General features: G+C 39.9%; 1 protein-coding gene across 7 annotated transcripts in view; it reads left to right on the top strand.

Moving 5' to 3' along the window:
• Positions 1 to 19,160, top strand: part of tenm3 (teneurin transmembrane protein 3) — a 229,612-nt gene that overhangs the window by 39,237 nt on the left and 171,215 nt on the right. Inside the window, exon 1 of one of the 7 annotated variants that reach the window (XM_027282803.1) lies at positions 4,246 to 4,520. The exons of the other annotated variants lie outside the window; for them this stretch is intronic. The gene's annotated coding sequence lies outside the window, so the exon portion shown is untranslated. Of the gene's footprint in view, positions 1 to 4,245; positions 4,521 to 19,160 lie in introns of those variants that run through there. 7 annotated transcript variants of the gene reach the window in all.

The following is a 19,160-nucleotide window of genomic DNA, read 5'->3' as shown; positions in this document are numbered from 1 at the left end:
GCAGTTGCTTCTGTCCTGCACTGCATGCCTGAGGCTCACCAAGAGTTTCAGTTTAACAGTTTCTTGCTTTTCTTCACTATTGAGAAGCCATGTTTGTTTTACAGCACTTTTCAAACTGGTTGTAGCAGCATGGTTTATATTTTATTTTTATTGATGTAAAAAGCTAAGCAGCACTGACTTTGGGCCAACTTGAAAAGAACAGCTTGGGATGTTTAATATTCATTACTCATTCATTACATAGGAAGTCTTCAATATCACAGCCATCTATCCTTTTCTTCACGCTGGAAATCCAAACCTCCAGGCTGTCATCTGTATTTACTGGAGAGCAACTCAGCAATCTTGAGTTACAACAAAGTCAAAGCGACAATGAAGCCTTTTTCACACTTCATGCAGACTTTCCAGACCCTGTGTGTTTTTAGTAAAATATCACATGAAGATTTGGTAAAATGATAGCTCATTTATTGGCCAGTAGTCCTGCTCAGTGTGGCATATTCATTGTCTAATCTGACACTAAGTTATTGCATCACACCCATTCACTGGCTCCCACGGTGCTCTATCTGGGTAGCCAGTGAATGGATCCTGTTTGAGACCCTTGGCCAGTGAAAGATACATGGAATGCATTTATAGTGTACACAGACAGCTTCATACATATGTATATAAGTGCATACATAGATAGATACACAGAGGCATAGTTTGTATATATACCAGATAAATTTGTAATAAAAGCAGCAGCATTAAAGATTAAGGATAACTCTACACTTTATATGCTCATCCCCCTGCCAGTGGCCTCTATGGCAAAATCAATACTCCATTAACCTCTATGGGAGATGATGCTTATGTCATTAGCTTGTGTAGGTATGTGTGGTGATGATGAAGATGATGATGTATAGATTAATATTTAGGCTGTGTGTACAGTTGTGTATGTCATGACTAAATTAGTTCTGTGGGCACAAGATCAATTCTCTTTAGATTTCAGAATGTATGCAGCTCATTAAATATGGACCCGCTTCACTGCATAAGGAGAAAAAAAAAAAAAACTTCTGTTCTTGTAATTTTACTTATTGTTACACATTCATCTGATGCTGTTTTTGTCCTCCTTATTAAAAATCATCTTACTTGATCTGATGATTTTTTTATTTGTAACATGAACTTAAACAAAATCCAATTCTGTTTTATTTCTATAGATAAATAGAGAGAGAGACAGGTGAACAGCAGCAGCAAAACAATAACTGAGAGATAAATAAAAGATAATTGAAAGTCAAACTGAATACATGAATACATGAAAACATTTTATTTAAATGCAATTCATATTTATATATTATTTTAGATATATTGTCTTCCATTTTCAGACCAAACAGTTCCATGGGATCTAGGGAGCTCCCCTGAGAACTGCACACCTTTGAGGGTTTTTTCTCTGTTTGCATTTGCACCAATAGAAGTGCTGAAGTGATGTAAGCCGACCAGCGGTTCCTCTTGTGCTGCATTCCTGTTTCCTAGAAATGACATTTACATATCAACAGCAACAGCAAATACACGTTGAGAGAAAAGTAAAGCTAATTATATTTTCTATGAACATAATGAGGGAATGTTGTTAATGAATGTACCTGCCAATATATTTAATTTGTTTTTCACCAATATGGACATCTTCATCCCTATCGTTGTAGTGACTACAGCATTATTCAAGATGGAAAGTGACTTCAGACATGTTTTATCAACATTTGACCATAATCACAATCTTTACATAACTTTAACCAAAGTGCTTTGGTTGCCACAGACTGAATAAAAACTCTGACCGTTGTGAGACATTTGAGAGAGAACTAGAAATAGTACCAAAGGAATCCTAACAGGAGAAAACTTCATTTGACTACAGTGCCAAAAGAACACTGTTTACTGAGCTTAGAGTACAGTGTGCAGTCACCATGGAAAGCATATGGTTCTTAAATTTCACAGTAAAGCATGAACCAAGCCTCAGGCCCATTACACTCTACAAAAAGGTTCCTAACCCGGGTGCATGGAACCACGTACAAGCTTTCTGCCTTCATAGTAAACATATAGCTCAGCTTCCATGGGGCTTGGACGATGTTTATAACTGCTACACTGCAACCCCACTTTATATTTTATTTTCCTGTATTTGATCTCTTTTTACCCACTCCTAAAAATACAAAACATTCTTTACTTTTGGGGCAAGGTCCAGAGAACCCTGCACTCATCAAACCTTTCTTTACTAACCTTGTCCTACCTTGGCATTGTTGGGGTGGACCTGTCTGTGTCCGTGTCATCCTCTTATCCTCTGGCATTACACTCCGTTTCGTGTCTCTTGTGCAGTAAAGTCAACCAAACCGAGCTCGCTTTGTTCCGGGGAGATCCTCTCAGAGCAGAACGGGGATTGTAAATGTTCTATAAAATGGTAGAGGGACTTGTTCATGTTTGTGTGTGCAGGATAACACGGTGAAAGGCTGCCCATGTGTAAAATAATGGACTGAATGTCAATTTTCTTCCAAGCAATATCCTCAGTCCCCTGATACACAGATATTACTACCACGACTAACAGCTATGCACAAAAAGTGTGTGTGTGTGTGTGTGTGTGTGTGTGTAAAAAAGTGAGTGACTAAATTGTAAGGAGCATGGTGTATATTATAAAGGTTGTGATAAATATTATCAAATAAATGTGAGTTGTTTATATGGTGAAATATATTATACTAATATATTTCACCATGTTGAATATATTAGTATACATTTACTCAAAAAATGTAATAATTATTTTGAACTTTGCATTTATACTTTAAAATCATATTAAATTTACACATTTAATAAAAAAGTAGCATTAGGAACAACATAGAAAGAAATACTCACAAAGTTAAAGAAAACACCCAAGGGAGGAAATATTTATAAGATCACAATGATTTAAAAACTTTTTTTAATATCGCAGATTTAACGTCAGTTTAGTTATGCAGCTGTAATATTTTTCTTTTACTGCTGTGTTAAAAAAAACATATTCTCGCACTGCCTTAAAATAATCCTCAGTGGATAATGAAAATATCACTAAGAGATCAAAGTATAATAATAATAAAAAAAATTATTCTCTACATACACACAAACACACCAAAATATAGCAGACGTATCGACTCAAGAACACACACGTACAGCTGTTCTCTGTTATTTGCATTCTTTAAACACACACACACACACTAAACAGAGCTGACTGTATTTGTTCTTTTAGATTAATGACTTTTTATTTATTTAAACCAGTTTTAAAAAAGTACCGTGTACACACATTATCCAGAACAATGTGACAAAGACAGTGTATGTATTCATCGCTGCACATACATGTGTGATACATTCATACATGTGTAGGACTGCCCGTGTTTGTCTAATCAAAGTCCCTCTTCCCCCCATCCCCCCTTTCAGTACCTTTGGTTTATACAGCTGCCTCAAAACCTAACTGCACACACACAAATAAATGTGGTGTGTGTGTGTGTGTGTGTGTGTGTGTGTGTGTGTGTGTGTGAGAGAGAGAGACAGAGAGACAGAAAGAGCGAGATCATGTGTGAGCGGCTGAGAGGTGTAGTTTCTGTGCTATGAATACATATGCGGTCGGGAAATCAGGGAGATCAGAGCGAAAGAATGCAGAGAGAGAGAGAGAGAGAGAGAGAGGGAGAGAGAGAGAGAGAGAGAGAGAGAGAGAGAGAGGGAGTGCCTCTCGCTCCGGCCTCCTCCTCCTCCTCCTCCTCCTCTCTCCACACATCTACACCTCCAGCCTCCAAATGCAGAAAGCAGCACCCCAGCCCCTCCCTCCACCTCTTCTCCCTTCTCACTATTTTCTCTCTCTACCTCGCTCGCCCCGCTCCACGTCAGCCAATCCCATTCATCCCTCTGCTCTCTCTGTCCTCTTGGCCCCGCCTCCCTCCCCCCGCTCAGCCAGCCAGAGAGCTTCAAACTCACGGGGGGGAGAGAGAGAGGGAGAGGGAGGAGGGAGGGAGCAGAGGAGAGGCAGAGTAGCACATCAGAGCAGAGGTGGAGGAGACGGCGCTCACAGGCACACGCACGCAGGCAGGCGCGCTGAGAGAGGCAGCGAGACAGAGGAAAGAAACTGCTGGAGAAATAAAGACAGAGAATTGTGCATTTTGTGGAACTCAGAGAGGAGAAAAAAGAGGGGGCAGAGGAGGGAAAGAGGAGCTGTGCGGGTTTTTTTTTTCTTTTCCATTCTCCATCCCGCACTTGGAGGAGCGCAGAGGCTTGATGAAAACAAGAAGTGAGAGAAAAGACTGAGAAAAAGAGAGGCGCCAAGAAACCAAGGGGAAAAAACAGGGCTCGTCTTTTCTACATATTTTCCAAAGAAGAACAAAGCGACGTAGACACACACACACACACACACACACACACACACACGGAGGTGTATTGTTATTTTTCTCCAAGTGCCCGGCCGACTCAGCGTTCATGCGTGCCTGAAAGGATCCTATGTGTTTTTGGGGGCATTAACCCTTTAAGCCGGGCGAAACTGGAGTACTCACACAGACAAGGTAGACGACTGAATTTAACTCTCTGCTCTCCTGCTCAAGCTACACAATGTTTAGTGTGTGTGTGTGTGTGTGTGTGTGTGTGTGATGTGTCAGTTTGTGTGCGCATGCCTTGGGAAATTGCTTAGTCTCTAGTCAATTGCCTCTCATTGTGTGAATTCACTGACTGAATGTAAACTCATTGACAAAAACAACACAGTCAAACTGTGTGTGTGTGTGTGTGTGTGTGTGTGTTAAAACAGTGCCAGACCGGGGCCCTCATAGTTTGATTTGGTGAGAAAGTGGCAAAAGCGAACGACAAGGAATGGAGAGAAGAGAGGGAAAAGCCTTCTTTTCATCTGCTTCCCTCTCTCCGTTTTTACCTTTTTTTTATTATTCTCATCTTTCACTTATTTTTCTGTGTTCTTCCTCACAGACATTTCTTCTTCACACACTGCCTTTGTGCTCTCTCTCGTCTTTGTTTTTCTCATAGTGTGTGTGGTCACACGTTCAACACTGTGAGGCGAAATTGGCAAGTTAGTCAGTAATCTGGCAGTCATTCCATTTTTTTTTGTTGCCCTCACTCAGTCACTTACTGGTCCACACACCAGCCTGTCATTCACTATCTCAGCTCGTATTCATCTAAATCACTGCTCGCTTCTACTTTGGTGTGTCGCCATGGCTGCCAATCAATTAGTGCCTACTGTCTTTTCGTCTGTGCTTACCATCCTCTCATGACACACGTACACACACACAAACACACACTTGTACGCAGACACACACTCACATGTACACACACACACAGTGACACATACATATAAATATTTCAGTGGTTAATCATAAGCATTAGGTTCAAGGTCTGGTTTTGATTTTGAGGCCATTACGAAGGAGCAATATTCAAAGGGAATGAAGATGGGAAATATTACCGTAATTAGGGTGCCAATCAATGTGAAGGACATAATGAGAAACAGTCAGGACAAACTGCTGTCAGTCATAGTTGTTGGCAAAGTGACCAATTACAGCTCAGGTCCCACACGTCTCCTTGTGGCCTGTGTTGAATCTGTTTTTTTAAATCTTTTCTTTCTCGGTATAAACGAGTGTCTGTGACACTGAAACACAGAAAGAGGACAAACTGTGCAGTCAGTGACAGCCATTAGTACAGATTCATTAATGTTGTGTCAATGTTTTCTTTATAAGGACAAAATTAGTGTAATGCTTGATGTTGAGGATTGACATGTCAAATTTACAAAGGTTTACAAGTTTCACATCAGCCTCTCCAGGTCAGATAGAATGTGTAGTCTATGAAGCAGCCAGCACGGAACTCAACATTTCTACAAAAAATATATATATATATTTGTTTTTCCATCTGCCCTTGTTAACACGAAATGCTACGATAATTACTTAATTTATGTAATAAACTTTATTTCATTATGTCAGTTCTGTTCTGTACATCACATGATACACTGTGTAAACATCCCTCTGTGGAAAAAATACACTGGGAAGATCTTCTTATTTAATGATTATTTTTACATCAGCACACTTTTTTGTACAAATCCATTACGTACTGACTTGGTACTGCCAGTGAAGCAGAACTCCTCAGCACACACCACAGTAGAGCTGTGTGTTCTTTTGCTTACAGTAGGACTCACAGCTTTATTTATTAGACACACTCTGTTCACATGCATCCTCTTCAGTCTTCATCTATATATATATATATAATGTGTAAGGAAACACATCTGTACTGAAGAAATGGAAAGAATAATAATAAGTTTGTAGCTTGCTGTCAGTGTAACTGACACAAGTGGGTAAACTGAGGAAGGCATCAGCTCATCTGACCCAGCTTTCTGACAATTTAACGGCTCTGCTTTTAACATTGTGTTTTTAAAGGCATTTTGATGCTGTGTGTGTGTGTGTGTGTGTTTCTGTGGTGAGGTGAAGGTTGGGGTGGCTAGAGTGTGTGCTGCTGCTGCTCAGACACAGAAAGAGAAGACAGGCTTTAGCTTTTTGCCTAATCACTTCCAGATACTGAGATATGCATTCCATTGCCTTAGCTGTGTGTGTGTGCGCGTGTATGTGTGTGTGTGCGTCTCTTTCTCTGTCTTTCATTCTCCTCTTACCCCCCCCCCCCCCCCCCCCCCGTTACTTTTTCAATTAGAAACATACATTTTGAGACACTCCTAAAAATGTGCATGTGAGTACCGAAGAAAAAGAGGAAGTAGGTGATGGATTAAAGGAACTAAACTGTCACTGCAAGAGGAAACATGCTTAAAAACGACGGATGGACAGATCGCAAAGAAAGGACGGCAGAGACAGTGGTATAGAGAAGACCATGTGTAACTGATTAAGATTCCAGTGGGCCTATTAGAAATGATAAGACGTCAGAGAGAAAATGAAGGGGCCATAAAATTCTATATTTTCATATTGAATTAATCGTTGACTGTGCATAAAAAGTCAAAATAGTAATTCTAAAAATATCTTCGGTTGTGTTGTCTCACAGATTTTTATTTTATTTTTAAAGTCATTCAGTGTGAAACAACAATCCACTTTGTGAACGTGACTTTCCCATAATTCTGTCTCCCGTGCTTTGGACTGCGCGGGTCACTGAAACATTACTGTGCAGAAAGCAGAAGGCAGGTGGCAGTAGAAAAAGCATTATTTCTGTGTTCCAGTGGCTGCATCATAATGGATGCTGTGTATGTGTAAGGTTTAAAAAGATTAGGATTTCTAATGGGCCACACGTGCGGCTCAGAATAATAGTAAGAACTGTAATTCGTTTTTGTCAGATGTCCTTGTACTTATATTTGGATTTATTATTTGAATTGTATTTCTTTTGACACTGTCAAGGTGATTTTTGGACACATATTTGGGCTTTCTCTCCGCTTCTCTGGAATGTTTTAGAGGATTAGGACCACTGTGAGTTTCAGACCAACCACTGTGACAGACAATGCAGTCAGTCAAGCAGCACAGACAGCTGCTACATTCCACTGGTGGTTACAATAATGAAAATAACTAAAATAAAACAAATAATTTCATTTGGTAACGCTGGTGTACGGCAGCATATTGGGAGCTCATAGAGCGTTATACTACGCTGTGTAACACAAGGCCTCATTCACACGTTTTCATGTAGAACTAGGAGTTCATAATTGTTACAGTCACAGCTTGATAGAAAATGCAGTACAAAGCCATTTGAATACTGTATGCTTAATGAGTTGCTATTATGACAACTAAATAATGTTTTCACTGTGAAAACAAAGAAGATTCATTTGAACTGATGTGAAGCTGTGAAGTAATGACTCTGTTTTTAATCCTTGGTTTTTAGTAATGGACTGAAGTGAGCAGCTGGCTTTAAACTGGAAGTGAGTTTGCTTCAAAACACAGAGGCTGGAAGATATTAGGCAACGACTGCTTCAACATGTCAGGTTCAACTGAGTGTACTTGATGTGGATCCATGAAAATTAATAGTCCATCCCACCGAATAGTCTATTTCCCTTTATTAGTTTATTATAGTTATGGACCAGTTTTGATTATATTAAACATGTATGTTGCTTAAAAGGAGAACATTTGAAGATTTGTTCAGATAATTTGTTTTCCAAATTACCAACAGTTAGAATTTCAAATTCCTGTATTTTAAAAAGAAATCCATACCCTGTAGTTTATGCACATGTAAGGTAAGATGTTGTGAGCAAAGATGGATGATTTAATATTCTAAAGCTGATCTAAGTGACATCACTATTACTGTAGAATAACACTAGAAAAACTCATCTATTCATTCATTCATTTATTTTTTATAATATAGTTAAAAAACTTTACAAAAGGCCTATTATCTTTTATAATGAGACATAAAAATAAATTAAATTAAAGTATTATTATTTTTTAAATTATTATTATTATTGTAAACTGATATTGCCTATAATTTATTTGTCTGAAATATACATATACATACATAATAATATGCATTTCCCATTATGGAGCGATAAGTGTATTTATTGTCTTTCCAGTCAAGACAAGAGAGTCTCTTTTGAAGAGTTTTAATACATTTAATAAATGATCTATGTTTTTCACAGAAGCATCATATTAACAGTTTTAGATATAACCAACAGTGGAAGCTGGACCCAAACTGCAGTTTGAATGTCTTTAGTAGCCGCTGATCATTCTCACATGTTTTATATATACAAATATTAATACTGTGTATGCTTTTATGCATGTATCTTTTTGTGGACAATGCAAGCAGCAGAAACAGTGAAAGTGGGTTCTTCTCCCCCTGCAGACGTGTTGTTCTCACGTTCCACAATGTTTCAAACGAGGCTTTTTTTTCTCTGCAGGCTTTATCAGATTATAATAGATGTATCTGCAGATTATAGGGGACAGAGTGAGTGTGAAGGACTGACCGCTGGGGCAGACAATGTGACCAGCCAACCATTATATGACCTGCTGGATCCCACCACTGCTGCAATTGAAGGAACACGCACACACACACACACACTGACAGGCATTCGTGTTTCTGCACGGATATATACACATTCACATGAGCGACCATGCATGGGCTGTAGGAACACACACATTGTTCTGTGTGTGTGTGTGTGTGTGTGTGTGTGTGAGAGAGAGAGAGAGAGAGAGAGAGAGAGAGAGAGAGAGAGAGATTGTGTACATGTGTGAAGATGTCTTGAGAGATTCATTCAGCTTTAAAGGAACTTGACTCTACTATCTCCTCGATTTCTCATTCCTGCACTTTTCTTTCATTTATCTCTATCACTCTCTTCCTCTGTCACACACACCTACCCCCTCCACCACCACTCCCTTATATATCTCGCACTATGTCTCTCTGTCGCTCTCTCTCCACAAATAGAGAACTATCTCCTAGCAACAAGGCCTTTGAGAGTGATGTGTGAGATAGATTGGGTGTCTGCGATATAGGGGCCTGTGTGTGTGTGTGTGTGTGTGTGTGTGTGTGTATTTATGTTTCAAAGCTAGAAATATGATGAAAGTCATCAGAGGAAGGACATCACTTTGAAACAGGAATTAAGGAATGAATGCAGGCAGTCAGGCTTGCCCTTGTAAGTATAGCTGTGTGTGCCTGTGTGTGTGTGTGTGAGTGTGTGTATATGTATGCGTGTGTACGTCTGTAGTAATTTTCCTGATAGACTGCATTACTCTAGATGGGGCTATTACTCAGAAAATAAAAGTTTCAATTATTACTAAAATGCCCTGAACCAGCACACACACACACACACACACACACACACACACACACACATATGCACAGTGATATACTGTATAACATCATTCTTTAGCTATGCATACTTGAAGAGACACAAGGATTTACAGTAGTTCACACACTGCACTGACTCAGGGTGGTATAAAGGTCTTGCTCATTTATATTATTTTGACCATATTTTTCCATGTTTTATTATTTTTCATTTCATCCTTGGACATTTATAGTTCATTCATCATAAGAGTGCAGCAGTAATGTGTATGTATTGTGGTGTGTGCGCGCCTGTAGGCTGCTGTGTGAAACTGTGCGTGCGCAGCTGCTCGTGTGAGTTGCTAACTGTTAGTGACGTACCTCGTACATCTCTGAAAGTGTTGGTGCATATTGTTCTTTGTGTGTATGGCTCTGAGTGTACTTTGGCTGTGTGTGTGTGTGTGTGTGTGTGTGTGTGTGTGTGTGTGAGTGTGTCACATATCTCCCTGAGAGAGAGCACAGCACTCCACATGACTCATTCAAAAGGACAAATTGTAAAGAACGCATTGCTTCTCATTTTAGTGCTAAAGACAAATAAAAAGCATCCAGTTTATCATGAAGCATGTTGTGGAGGTGTTGCATGTCAGGAGCAGGAGACATGAGTGTGCCACCCCAGACACATATTCAGGCCTCTGACAGAAAGATTTCAGTATGCGTTTACAGTATGTTTACAGTACGCTGATGAGCATTTGACGTTATATGTTCTGGTGCTGCACTGCTCATAGAATATATTTACTGTCATCTGTTCAGAAGAGTTCCGTGAAAGTAGAAAAAAAAAAAAGAAATTCAAAATGTGATAGATGCAAAAACATAAAAAAAAAAACACTAATAGAACTACTGCTTTCAATTTAAATATAATATTTATATTGCTATTAATAATAATTCTTTTAGATTAAATTATATTCTGTCCACTGTTTGTTTCCTTCACAACGCATCAAATCAAGCACAAGTACTGAGTTGAGTAAACAATTTGACCTTCCTGTTGTGTTTAGTCATTCTAGTAATTATAATAATAATAATAATTCCGACTGTAGCTGTCTTTTTCCACATTTGCTCTTTAATTATTTTACTGGTCTCCTCTCTATCACACAGCAACAGGATATCAGAGAAGGGAGATTCCAAAAAACTAAACAAAAACCTAGCTGAAAGCAAGCCGGTAGATACACAAGAGTTTTCACAAGACGGAGAAGAAGAAAGAGGGAGGCTGAGTGATGAGGTGCCTGCTGACTAAGTGTTTCTTATCTGAGACTGAATCCAGATGCTTTGCAAACACACCTCCTCCTTCCATCTTTATCCTCTGTTGTCTTCCCCCCATCTCTGTTTCTCTCTGTCTCTCTCTACTCTTCCCCCACTTTTCTTTTTATTTCTTTAAGTTCTTCACACTGTTCATCTCTATTATTCCTTGAGTGGTATCCAGGATGTAACCTCCACAATAGACACTGTGTACCACTTCGGATAAAAGCTGACCATGATAATAAAGCCTCACTGCTGCATTACGTCATGACAGAGCTAGCCATCGTGTGAAAATGCTGCTGAAGAAGAACAAGGAAAGCAGACAAATGTCAGGAAGCAGCTGGCTGCATGCAGAGAAAATGATGGGAGTGAATGGAAGGTGAAGCGTAGTTAAGCAGCACATACACACTGTCCCATTTCCTCGCTGCATTTCTTCTCCCTGAAATCTGAATTAAAATCCAAAATAAAAATCAGCTTGCCTGAATAATGACCAATCAAAACAGCACTGTTGTCCAAAACTAGATTTTATAAATACTTTAAAGTTAAGATTGCTGTTATTATCAATATGACAAACAAATAGAGAGAATAATGACAGAGCTGAAAAGAAGAATAGTATCAAATTGTGGGTGAAAAACATGGCAACACTACTAATTAGCACAGTACTGAGAAGTACTGAGTGCCTTCCACAACACACACACACACACACAGGTCCCTTGTATCACTAGCACGCTCCTTTCAGGTCTTATCTGGCTGCTCTGGGAAATGAAGACAGATGATGTGACGGGAAAACGAACCATGAGCACCTGGAGGTGGTGGTGTGTGTATGTGCGCGGGGTGAGGGGGTGATTAGAGAGAGAATGTGTGTGTTTACCTGTGTATGTGTGTGTGTGTGTGTGTGTGTGTGTGTGATTTTGTCGTTGGGACTGTTTTTTATTTGCTCTTCTGTTGAACCCTGCAGGGATCCATTCCTCCTCTTTGTTTTATGATGAAATCAAACATCAAGCAGCCGATGACTCGTCTGCTAATTTCTGTCAGTCGTGCAGATATATTTGGAATGAACAGAGCTGCTGTAAGAAGGACTTAACACACCACTTCACAGCTTTAGCTACAATCAGCAACACAAAGATGTGACTGTTTATTCTATTTATTGTTCTGATGATTAGTCATTCATTGTTCATTCATCATTAGTTCTGTGTTTGCTATGAATGTGTGAGCTTATAGTTTCTGGTAGCATTTGAGATGATTCCACACAGAACACAGTCTATGCTGCAGGACAGTGTCAAGAAGACATCACATGTGGAAGTGCAGTTGTGTGTTGTGACAGATAGATGGATGGCTGGACATAGAAGAGCTTAATAACAGTCTTAAATCGCAGGGTGTGTTTGTTTGAGTGTCCTGAGGCTTTTGCAGCTGATTGATGACCACACAGGCGCACACACACACACGCACACACCCTATTTATCTGTGAACTGAACACTTCCATTTCATTATATTCAGATTACACCAAGTTACCCAGCCTCCCCCTTGGGTACAAAATGGGACTAGACTAAAGTTCCCAGCTGAATGTGTGTGTGTGTGTGTGTGGTTGTGTGTGTGTGTGTGTGTGTGTGTGTGTGTGTGTGTGTGTGTGAGATGAATGAAGCAGTACACATGGAGAAGCAGCAGCGCCTAACCTGAGCTGAGTTTACTACCGATCTCTAGAAATCAACACTTCATACCACAACTTCACAATAAATCTTTACTGGAAGGCTTTTACTTTGAAGCAGCCACAGAAAGTGGAGCTTTCTTTGACAGCATGCTAAACACACACACACACACACACACACACACACACACACACATATTTAAGTAACCAGTGTCACTAATCACACAAAGATTTGGTGCTGCAGCACTGCTCTTTTTAATCACACATATACGTACACTTGTGAGAATAAAGGACAGAGCGAGGACAAAGGAAAAGAAGAAATGATGACTGGAAGGTGGAGAGAGAACAAACAGTCTTTTCATTTATTCCACCAAAACACACACAGACACTTAAATCAGGGTGATATGTGTGTGTTTTCCTCCTATTTATATATTGGACGGAAGGAGGAGGTGTGTCACACACACACACAAGTGAAGAGTAGAGGATTGAGACAGGAGATATATCAGTGACTGTGCTGTCATCGTCTAGTCAGGAGTTTAAGAAATTCTTTGAAGCAGCTGTGTACAAATGGCTGCAAGAAGACACACACACACACACACACACACTTAACTCCATGTCCTCCTTATGGTCACCCCCTTCTCCCTCCCTCCTTTTCCTCTACCCCTCCTCCCCCCTCTCTCCATTTCTTTTGTTTGGTCGTGTCAGGAGCAAGGCAAGGTCGCCATCGCAATAGGCCATGGGGTCAACTTACAGGAAGTGTGTGTGTGTGTGTGCGTGTGTGTGCGTGTCTGTGTGTGTGTGTGTGTGTGTGTGACCTGTGCTGACATATGTGTTTTTGTTAATACTGTGTTGTGGTTCTTCTATCCTTAAAACAGATTGCCGTGGTGATAGCTGAACACACACACACACACACACATAAACTGGTGTGTGTGTGTGTGGATGTGTGCGTGCCTAGTGGAATCAGAAACTGGTTTTGTGTTTGTGTGTGTTTTATCTTTTTGCTTTTTGTTAGTGTTGCTTGATCAGCACCACTTCATCCACATGACCTGTGTGTGGAAGAATACACGTGTGTGCAGTTGTGTGCACACGTGTATCTCAGACTCATCTCTCTCTCCAGTACTCTCGTTCTCTCTTTTCCCTGATTAGTTTTCTGGTTGGATCAAGAACTATTATGTCTGACAACCTGAGGAAATGCCACAACACATGTACAGGGTGGGGTGTGGGATGGGGTGTGGATTTAGATAAAGATTAGAGTTGATTTAATGCAGCAGTGTGTGGCTGCCTCACTGCCATCGGCTCTATCTTAAAGCAAAATCCCTTCGTTGTTGGATCTTATCACCACATTGTTCATTCTAGAAGCTATTTTGTCTACTTCTCAGATTCCTGTAATTTAGTAGAATGCCTGACAACCCTGAGAGAGGCACCATCACGCTGTTACACAGGAGTTGTATGTGCAGGTGAAGTAAGTCTGATTGCAGAGCAGGAGATTTTCCACTTGACTGTGTATATATGCTATGTAGCTGTTGCACTGCTCCTGCTCTGTTCAGGCTTGAGGAGAGATTGCTAGATTTGCCCGCTGCCTGATGGATTTTATTATTGAACTAAATGCAAAATAGCAGCTCTAGAAAGAAACTCTTCGGTCTTGTTTAATGCACACGTTTCATTTACATCTCACACATGAAATCCATTAACTGAGTGAACACAGGAAGTGTCCCAGTGAAGGGATCCACTTCTGTCATTCACACAAGCAACAACTTAACATCATTTTAATACAATTCAGTCCTGTACTGCTGCAGGGAGTATCTGCGCATCAGAGCATAATGTAATCCAGAGGATTCTCGCAGGGAACTCATCTTCAATTTTACTACTTCATGAGCAGTCAAACTGCCGTAACTAATTTACTACCATTGTGGTATTGGCTTCATTTTCGCTCATGACCACTTAATTGCAAAACGCTCTCAAATTAAAAGTAAATGGTGCATGTGTGTGATGGTGGCTATTGTTTCTCAGCAGATGACATCACATCCTGCTTCAGCAAGAGGAAATTGTTTTGCACACATTCCACAGAAATAGAAAATGGTCAAACTGAGACCAAACTGGTGTGTCATTTAGCTAGGTTGATAGAGCAGCTGCTCTATGTACAAAGGCTCAGTCCTTGCCACGGCAGCCCAGGGTTCGAATGTGACCTGTGGCTCTTTCTCGCATGTCATTCCCCATCTCTCTCTCCCCACATTCCTGTCACTCTTCAAGCTGTCTCTGTCAAATAAAGCTTAAAAGGCCCAAAAAATATCTTAAAACTGAGACCAAACTAAAGAATTGACCTGAAACACAGGGTGCCACATTGGCTCAGTGCTAAGTGATAACAGTTCTTCAGACATATGTTGAATAATTCAATTGGTTGCCACATAGGAAAATGTTTTTATTTCAGTATTGTTATACAGTAATTGAAAAACATGAAGCCCGTGTACACAAATCTGTATGTAGCATGTTTGGCTGTGCTTTGGTTGCAGGTTCTCAGCCTCTCCGCTGTTTCTCTAGATCTTTCCACATTGTACATAGCTGTGGGCTAGTGTAAGTACCTAGCCCACAGCTACACAACCCTGCACCAACTGGACTCTTCTCTCTGCCTGGGAACACTCAGCCTGACTGTGGAGGGTTATTTCAGGACCTAGCCCTGGGCTATACTTTGCAAAATGTTTTGCTCTGCCCTTTTGGCCACACAGGAAATGGAACCCATAGCCCTTGCAGTGCGAGTGTCTTGCTTTTGGGAATGGAACCACTAACCTTGGCCCTGCTCTTGGACAGTTGGTCTCTGACTGCATTGAACTGAATTCCACCTGATGTTATGTTAATTGATTTGAGCACCACTAACAAGTGGCTGACACACACACACACACACACACACACACACACACACCTCACACATACTCATACTAGCTTTTCTTTAGGCTTAACAAAATGGAGCAATGCTTTGGACACCCTCCCACTACCCCACTTGAGTGGGTTTTGACACTTTCAGCAAAAGGCATATTCTTGCATAGCAAACCATTTCTCCTTTGAAGACCAACTTGCTCTGATATTCTGTTCTCTGAGAAACCTTGCCCTTACAGCTGTGTGGTTGCAAATAGCACGAGCACTTAGAAGGCGCTACTTGAAATAACTAAAAGTCTTTTTGATCAAAGACAGGGTTCGTCGAGCCAACTCTCAGTAACACTTGCTGTCAACATTTTAGAAGACATATTGGATAGTGCCCTCACTGGAGGAATATTCCCATGTACAAGTGCCTCCTGATTCTTTAATGTCAGGTCCTGTTTGTTCAATTTTCCTCACAGTACTGGCAACATCCTTTCTATGTCCTTATCATCTAGTTATTTCAAAGTGAAATGTGTCCTGATAGCTAGCTATATTTCTCTTACATAAATATATCTGTAGTGAAATGATTAGCAAGTTAAGTGTGTTGCACATTCAAACATGGTAAAGGATTAAAATTAAAGATCTGTGGCTGACAAAATATCATGAAGACATTACTACACTGGATTCCTCAGGGAAGCTTCCAGCTGAGAATATTTTTAGAGTTTCTGAGTAAAACAGGCATCAGTACCATCATATCAGCTCATATACACTCAGCAGTCCTCCCCTGATTTTATTCAACAGAAACCTGCTGCTTTTTCTGTATTTCATTTATTTGGCTCAACATGTAAAAAAAAAAAAAAAATAACAGTCAATAAAAGTCCTTTGTAGTTTCATATTCATGCCATTCAAAAATTATCTTATATTTGCCATGTGAGCTAATTTTTTTCAGGATACAGGATACTACACTATTGTTGCAATTACTCTTTACAGAGCTGAGCACACAACAGTTGCTAAATCATTGACTGTGCATGAGAAAATGTACAATTCTGACAGCAGCCAAGCACAGATTTTAAGTCCTAACTGCCAATGTCTCATGTTGCAAATTGCTCCATATTGTGCTGTCTTCTTTACCTCCATCTATCTCAGTGCAAACTGATTTCCGTGTGTTCTTTACATGCTGAGATATTGTCTGTAGTTCTTGATTTGACCAACAGAACAAAAACAATGTTTTTCTCTTCATATTGTCATAAACACACACTATGCATCATTCACTGCACCAGTCAAGTCATGTAATCGCAGTTAAAAATCATCTGCCAACTTTCTTCACCTATCTAACATGAATGGCTCAACATAAACAAAGCAGTATGGTTTACTTACTTTGTCCATCTGCAGGCATGAATCATAACTATATCTTACATTTTTTAAATTCATAATTCAAATAATTATATACATATATAATGAAAATATATATTTTAGTAAACATTTGACCAAATAGAACTAGTTGCAGGTTTTCACATTTTTTACCCTCTTTATTGTCTCTCGTCTTGGCACATGCTGAATGTGAAATTATGTTTAACTGTGTAACAAGAAGAGCAAAAATGAGCAGCATAACAAAAGAAAGATGGAAAGATTAATAGAAGCACAGATTTGTTTTGACTATGGAAGTGTATTTTCTTTATCTTGCTGTTTTTCTGTGATTCAGGAACAGTCTCCACCAGCTCACTATCTTACAGTCAGCATCATGACAGCAGCACTCTGAAAACAAAAAAGTGGACATATTTGCTCTGCATTTACATGCTGTTTACCTCGGTGTGTGTGTGCATGCGCACAGAGCAGCATGTGTGTATGTGGTTGTTGCGCCCACTCAGTGGGGTTAATGCTGGTGGCGAGGCTAGCTAAAGTCAACCAATTAAGCTGAATTCCATATGTACTGTAACACTCCCTGCCCACTCACAGTTTCACAGGATGCACACACACACACACACACACACACACACACACACACACACACACACACACACACTCAGACAGGCACTTTTCTCAGCCTTTTCCCCCTTTTTTAATTACATTCACAGACAGGTTTATTTAATTTATGCATTTCATTTCAATATGTGGTGCAGAAGAGAGGATATGGCTTAACTGTAGTCTCAGGATGTAATTACATTTTCTCTGGTGGATAGAGAGAAACAAAGGAGAGCTAACTACAACAGGCGCTAGGCTAATAGCACTGTACAACTCCTTTCTCTCTTTACCACCTTGCACACACTTGTACATATGCCACACGCGTGTCGACTTGTCATCACTGACCTTCCAGTTCTGGCCTGTAGACAGCAGAGCCACTCTTCTACGTCTCAGCCTCTTTGTGTGTGTGTGTGTGTGTGTGTGTGTGTGTATGTATGTTCATTTGATTTACATTGAGTGACACTCAGACCGGCTAATTGCCTTGAAACTAATTGACCTCAAGACTTAGCAGATGTCTTTAAGGAGTCCCGCTGTAGTCTGTGCTGGGACATTTCACTGTTTGTTCAGGGAAGCACTGAAGTGGGCTCCTCCTGGAGTCCTTCTGGACACAACTGAGTCCATGATTAATGGTTTTATTGTGGTAAATTTCAAGTGGTTGACCAAACAAGACAATAATCATTGAAAATAACCAAATGCAAGAACAAGTTCAGATGTTCGATTTCACAGTAATTTGGTAAAATGGGACAGATTTGTTGCATAATTTAAGACGTGTTTCCACTGGATCCAGAGTTTTATACACAGCAGCAGTGTTAGTTTGAAAGTGTCTGAATATATCAGGGGATATCAAAAGGGGTTCATTAGCCCAGCTGGAAGTCACACTCCATAAGAAATCATGACTTTTGTCATAGGACTGTCATGTACAGTGGTTTTGGAAAGTAATGCTTACACTAATGCTTTTTGCACATGGCTCTGATGTAGGAATGTTGCTAATTCACCTGTAGGGTAAAAAAAAAAAACAACAACATATGTTTTGTGACAGTCATCATCAGAGGGTATAATCGTTTATGACTTGTTCTTGGTTTTTTGAATATTCTCTGAAGAGATAGTCGGCTCACTTTGCCCAGAATTTCAAAGAAAAACAAATATTATGAATGAGTCCAACTGGTGTGTTTCCATTGCACCAGGGCTCCTGAATGGCTGCAGCTGCCTTCGGTGTACTCTTAAATGTTTCTTTCTGCACTTACAGCAATAAATCCCCCATTTCTCACCCAGAACCTGGCTCACTGCCTTCAGGTTAATTGTCCCATGGAGTTACAGCTCGCCATAAAACAACTCAGCATTCATACAGACTGAATTAAGACTAGTTGTTTCATTTTGTTAGGTTGTCTGGCAGTGAGGTGCACAACACAGAATTTACTTTGTAGGCCAGACAACTTTTAAAAGAACCTCTGTGTTTGCGTCCATGCTGATGCATGATAGGCTTAATGATCTTAATGAATTACTAATATTAATATTATTAATACTGTAATGTTTTAAAATGTATTTAAGATGTGATGTGTCATCTTTGAGGCACATGCAACCCTCTCTCCAGCTTCTTTTGAAAAAGGTTTTGATTGAATGCTTCAGTAGATGTTGATTGATTGGTTGATTTTTTTTTTTTCATATCTGACATCAGTCATTTTATATATTGACCAGGCCATTTTGAAGGTCAGGTGTTCCTATTATATTG

This window comes from Larimichthys crocea, chromosome X (assembly GCF_000972845.2).
Source record: "Larimichthys crocea isolate SSNF chromosome X, L_crocea_2.0, whole genome shotgun sequence".
NCBI classification, from domain to species: domain Eukaryota; kingdom Metazoa; phylum Chordata; class Actinopteri; family Sciaenidae; genus Larimichthys; species Larimichthys crocea.
The sequence above is the reverse complement of the archived record's forward strand: the minus strand, read 5'-3'. Positions and strand labels throughout refer to the sequence as shown.